The sequence below is a fragment of the Cibotium barometz genome, chromosome 53 (genome assembly GCF_041138505.1).
Source record: "Cibotium barometz isolate CiBa-2024 chromosome 53, ASM4113850v1, whole genome shotgun sequence".
Classification (NCBI taxonomy): domain Eukaryota; kingdom Viridiplantae; phylum Streptophyta; class Polypodiopsida; order Cyatheales; family Cibotiaceae; genus Cibotium; species Cibotium barometz.
The window spans coordinates 20,765,286-20,770,965 of record NC_141098.1 but is presented as its reverse complement, the minus strand read 5'-3'; positions in this window follow the sequence as shown (position 1 = coordinate 20,770,965).

Below are 5,680 nucleotides of genomic sequence, written 5' to 3'. Positions count from 1 at the left end.
AAGTTCCTCCCGGGTAGGTAGGGGACCATGTCCTGGTAGTAGGGTCTTGCCACCTATGGTGCTACGCAATGTAGAAATGTTTTCACCAACCCAGTCGAACTGCTCATCAGCCTCTCTGTCTTGATCTCTAGGGTGGCTGCATTGTGGGGTCTTCTTCACACGCTTGCTCCCACTAGAAGGGCCTGCATGTGTGTGCACTGGTGTTGCTGTGGGAGGAGGGTTGGTGGACTCTGGTGATCCCATTGGGTGTGTCCTAGAATCCAAGGGGTCACTCTCTTCCGTGGTGTCGCCGCCAGTATGTGGTCGTTGGGTGCCTTGCACTGTGTTTTGTGAAGGCATGGTAACACATGCGGTGTTCTTGGTGCATGCCATATCCATGTACTACTATGCTAATGTGGTGATGTGCTGGTGTCCTTACGTGGGTGTCTACGTAGATCTTGAGCTCAAGCTCTCTAAAAAAGTGAAATGAAAATGAAGTGAGAGAAGGAACTATTAATAGTTTTTTAAAGGGCAAAAAAAAACCTAACTAAACTTATTTTTTTAGCCACCTTATTACATCTAGATTTATGCTGGTGCGTGCACAACCCAACGCCTCCCTTGTCTCCTCATTCGTGCATGCCAAGCACCATGCCTATGGGGAGCATTGGTCTGCCTTGCGTGCCTCTTGCGCAAGGTTAGATTGTTGGGCCCGCTCCCTAACCAATACCCTTCCAAAGGTTGTGCGATAAAACCAATTGAACATCTCTTGTAGATAGTTTGTACGTGTTCCTCCTGTAGAAGCGCCACCTCCATGTCTTGTATTTTTGAAATAAACCCCTCTTGCTTTATAATGTGATTTCTCCATCCCTTCTTGGGTACTCCACATGGAGAATATGGGTTTGCCAAGCTCCACTTATAGTCAATCTTCTGCAGTATCCTAACAAGCCAAGCTCTCATTCACCAACAAATTGCATAAAAGATGATAAATTACGGAAAGGAGGGTTTGCTCTTAATGGAGGGTCAACTGGATAGAGATGCCCATCAACCCAAAGATCTACATTTTATCCTACGAGCTTAGACAGATTGTGCATCAGTAGGATGGGTTTTTTTAGAGCTGCCATACTCTTCAGGAATACGAATGTGTAAATCAATCTTCCATTTTCTAACTTCACAAGGGGCTACACACACAACTTGCAAAGGCTCCATAGCTAAGCAGAAGAAGAAGCTAAAGCAGAGAGATCCTCATAGGGGGAGAGAGAGAGAGAGAGAGAGAGAGAGAGAGAGAGAGAGAGAGAGAGAGAGAGAGAGAAAGAGAGAGGAGGGAGAGAGAGAGAGAGAGAGAGAGAGAGAGAGGAGGGAGTGAGTGAGAGAGATTGTTAAAACTTTGCTATTGCAGGTTTAACACAAATCTGTTTTTCTAAGTAGGAAATGATATTTTTGATATACAAATATACTAACATGGAGTTTTTCATCAATAAATTACATTTATGAGAAAATTTAAAAATAATAATTTTTGGGGTCCCCACAATTTCGGGATCTCATGGATGTAGTGGTTCCTAACAGTTAGTTATGTTTATGGGGTTGTGGTGGTGTGGGGACCTGACAGTTAGTTATGGATGTACTGGCTCCTGACAGGCTTTTGACGTGACCCTTGAATTATAAGCTTTTTGGAGGAAAAAATTTATTTTCATCATACATATTGGTTGGGTGGTGTTTTTCCACCTCAAAATGTAAAAAAATAAAAAATAACAAAAAGTAAGAGAGAGAGAGTATGAGAATATTCCCTTTAAAAAGTGAAACTAGGGGGGTATGGCTGATGTGGCAAGGCAAAAAATAGGGGTCATCATAGCCTTTGTCTCCCTTAAGCCCAACTTTTTAAGCTCTAATCCCTTAAAATTAAGAATCCTTAGGAGGCCCTTTTTGGGTCCAAAAAATTCCTAATGAAGATCCCCTCGACTGCACACACAGAGTTCAAGCAGGCCATTGCCATCCTGCTCATTCGACAACTCTAGGAAGAGCCAATCACCTGCCTCACCGATTGCATGGACATCTACATCTGCGATCGTACCTTGATGCGAAGCATCATCAATGACAGCGCGACCACCCCCCAAGGACACGAGACAGATACCACCGACCACCCGTCACACTGCTCGCCCCATAACGTTTGAACTCATGGTGGGCAAGTAGCTGGTTTGGAGGCGAATCTTCCTCGCCAAACCTTTCATCTGAGAGAGGTATTGTAACGCACCTCGTGCACTCAGGATCAGCCCCGACTACCTCCCGATTCGCTGATAGTGATGGGCATGGAACGTCTTCCATGATGAGCAGAAGAAGAACCCCAAACTCAAATTCAACTTTCCGTGGTTCACTCCCCTGTCAACCCAGCATCCTTGCACTAAAGAAAGTATGGTCCGGCACTTCCATAAATTCATCTGCTACTGCAACCAAGTCCCCGACTCAGCCGTGATCGCAACCATTCGCTTCTCCAATCTTATCATCACGGTGCTGGAGTCGTTTCCTGATTGGGACCATTACTTTGAAGGCGCGCAGGGTTTGGCCTTCGACATCAACAAAGGATCCACCCTCAAGCAAATCTTTGGCTACTACGAGCGCATTATGTGGATGCCCACTTGGCGCCTACAAACTTTTAAAGATATGATGGAGACCACTTTTTGGACGAGTTACAAAGTCTTCCATCGAGCCCTCCCTGCTCCAACCTCGCGCCGGGATTTCATCAGAACCTATTCGATCTATTACCGACGATAGATCCGGCCAGCTCCGAGGACGGATCTGCATTAGGGAGGAGGGTATGTTAACCACTCCGGTTAACATTACCTTGTGCATGGCTACACCTTTGTAATTTATCTTTTTGTAACCACGCAAAGAGCTGATTGTAAAAGACATGGGATGACCGAGCTTACGGCTTGTGTAATGCCAGTCATGAGAGGAATAGATGTACATAGAGCTAGAGAAACTAGGAAGACTAGTTTTGGGCCCCCAATTGTAAAGGGCGGCCGGACATTGTAAATATTAGCTCATGTATATAAACCATTTTATGGAATATGAAAAGGGACAATCCCATTTGTCTCAATTGAGTTTGCCTTCCCTCTTTCTTTCTCATTTGAGCTTGTGGTTGCATGTTAGCTTGTGTTCTTGCTTGCTTGCATGTTAGATTGTTGGTGTATGTAAGTAGGGATGGTAATGCTCTCCTTTCTTTCCTTCTCTACCTTCTCTTTGCTATCTTCCATGTCCCTTTTGCATGCTAGTTGCATGAAGTAGAGGTTGAGCTCTCCATAGCTCGCTCCTTCTTGCTCTCTATCTAGCATTTGGATCTCTTCTTGGGTGATGCAAGAAGAGGTGGAGCAAGCCCCTAGTAGCTTCGCATCGAGGAGTTAACCCTAATAGGGTTGGCCAAGTGCAACTCTCCAGACTCAACTCTTGCATGCATCTTTCTTCTCTTCTTTCTCTCTTATGTGCAAGGTAGCATGTTATCCTTAACAATATTCCTCTTAATGTTTTTTTAAATTATCTCCCTAAATTTCTCTACATAAAGTTCTCCACTTATTGCTTGATTATCTATCTCCACCTTCAAGAAGTGTGGATCTTAATCCATTTAAAATTTGACCTCAAAAGTTTTATCCCTAAATTTCTTTACATAAAACTCTCTACCTTTTTTTAGTTATCTCCACCTTTAAAAAAATGTGGATCTTAATCCATTAATATTTGACCACTAAAATTAATCATTCAATCACTCTCAACCTTATGCATTCAATCAATGAATTTTTTTCTTAAAATATCTCCCTAAATTTCTTTACATAAAAGTCTCCACCTTTTTCTTGAGTATCTCCACCTTAAAGAAGCGTGGATCTTAATCCATTTAATATTTGACCACTAAAATTAATCATTGAACCACTCATAACCTTATGCCTTCAATGAAATTTGTTTATGACCCTAGGTCCCTAACTATTTTAACCACAATTTGTCCTTGAAACTAGACACAAAACTCAACACCAGAGGGCCACTAAAGTGAAAAAGTGGATGGGATAAGCCTAGTAGATGAATAACTTATGAGACAAGTAGGGAGACTTGGGGACAAAGGAGGATTAGTCTTAGGACAATGCGATCCTACTAAAAAGTAGCTTGCAAGTTTGCATTCCACTATCCCTCTTGATGGTCCACCTCAAACCCCTCCTCCTCAAAACATAATTCCTAATTAATCATAAAGGGCCCAAAATCATGTCCATATTCTCCTTAATCCTTACAAGCTCTCCCATGTCTAATATTCCTTAAGAAATTCTAGACTCGCAACCCTATCCAAATTATTTAGTGTGGTTATTTACTCTAAATCGTTATAGTAGTCCTCATAAAAGTATTTTCAATGGTATCGTTACTATATCTATCTCTAACACTAACTATTATTAACCGTGTACAAAATATTGAGTGTTGGTTATCTATTCTAAATCATTACGATAGTCTTCATAGCAGTAGTGTATTCATAAAAGTATTTATAATAGTCTATCTATCATTAAAAAATAATAACTATAAATAGAGGATGTTGTAGTACTTGATTATTTCTTTTAAAATAATGACTTTAATTTTTGAGCATAGCAACTTTCACCTCCAGCTTTAAATTTTTAACGAACTTTATGAAATTATCATGTTCTCTTATGACCTAAGAGATTAAGGCCATCAATCTTCCAATTACTTATTAAACAAAGTTTAGTAACAAAAATTATTTTTAAGCATGAGGTTTTATTTAGAACTCATCTTTCTCTCAAGTTGTTCTCAAGCATGAGGTTTTATTTAGAACTCATCTTTCTCTCAATTTGTTCTCAAGCATGAGGTTTTATTTAGAACTCATCCTTTCTCTCACACTAATACTCTATAAGCTAAATTTTTATCTCTTGGTAGATAAATAAAAGAGAATAGGTTATATAACAAATCTATGGAGCCATGCAAGAAGCCTTTAGACAAACTAATTGTGAGTAGATTCCCAATTCATGGTGGAAAAACTTTGTCAAATCATCAACATGTGCACTTACTTTTATATCAAAAGTCTTAGAAAAACTCTTGATATGTTAAATCAAGTATGTAAATGGCAAGACAATGATAGAAACTTTATTTTGCATAAAAAGGACTAAAAACAAAAGTTACACCATGTAGACATGTAGCACAAAGAATGTCATGAAGACTCTAACATTATAACCATAATATAGAGCTTAGGGTTTAAAAAGAATAGCTAAGAAAAACTTCTTATTTAAGAAAGAACAAAAATTTAGTAGTCTATCTCTGTGGTGCCCTAGCCTTAGTAGGTATAGTCCCATGTATCTTTGACCTTTGTACTGCATCCCCATAGAATCCAAGATAGCACAATTAATATGAAGAGGAGTGTTACCCACCCACCAATGGGCAACACTTATGCCAATCCATTGTGTTGGTGTTGATTTTCATGATTGGGTGAGAAGATGAAGATGATTTTTTTTGAAGTCAAATTCTTTGAAACTCATTGTTTCCTTGAAAAATGGTGGATTGTTAATTACATAAGTAACAAAGATAATTATGGTTTTTTAATTTTACGTGATTAATTAAGAAGAAGATAATGATTTTTCCTTCTTTGAGTAAGTGGGCGCTCTTATATACTTTGTTTTTTAAAGTGGCTAATAGTTTATTATTTCTCTAGAACATAGTGGATTGTAAAATC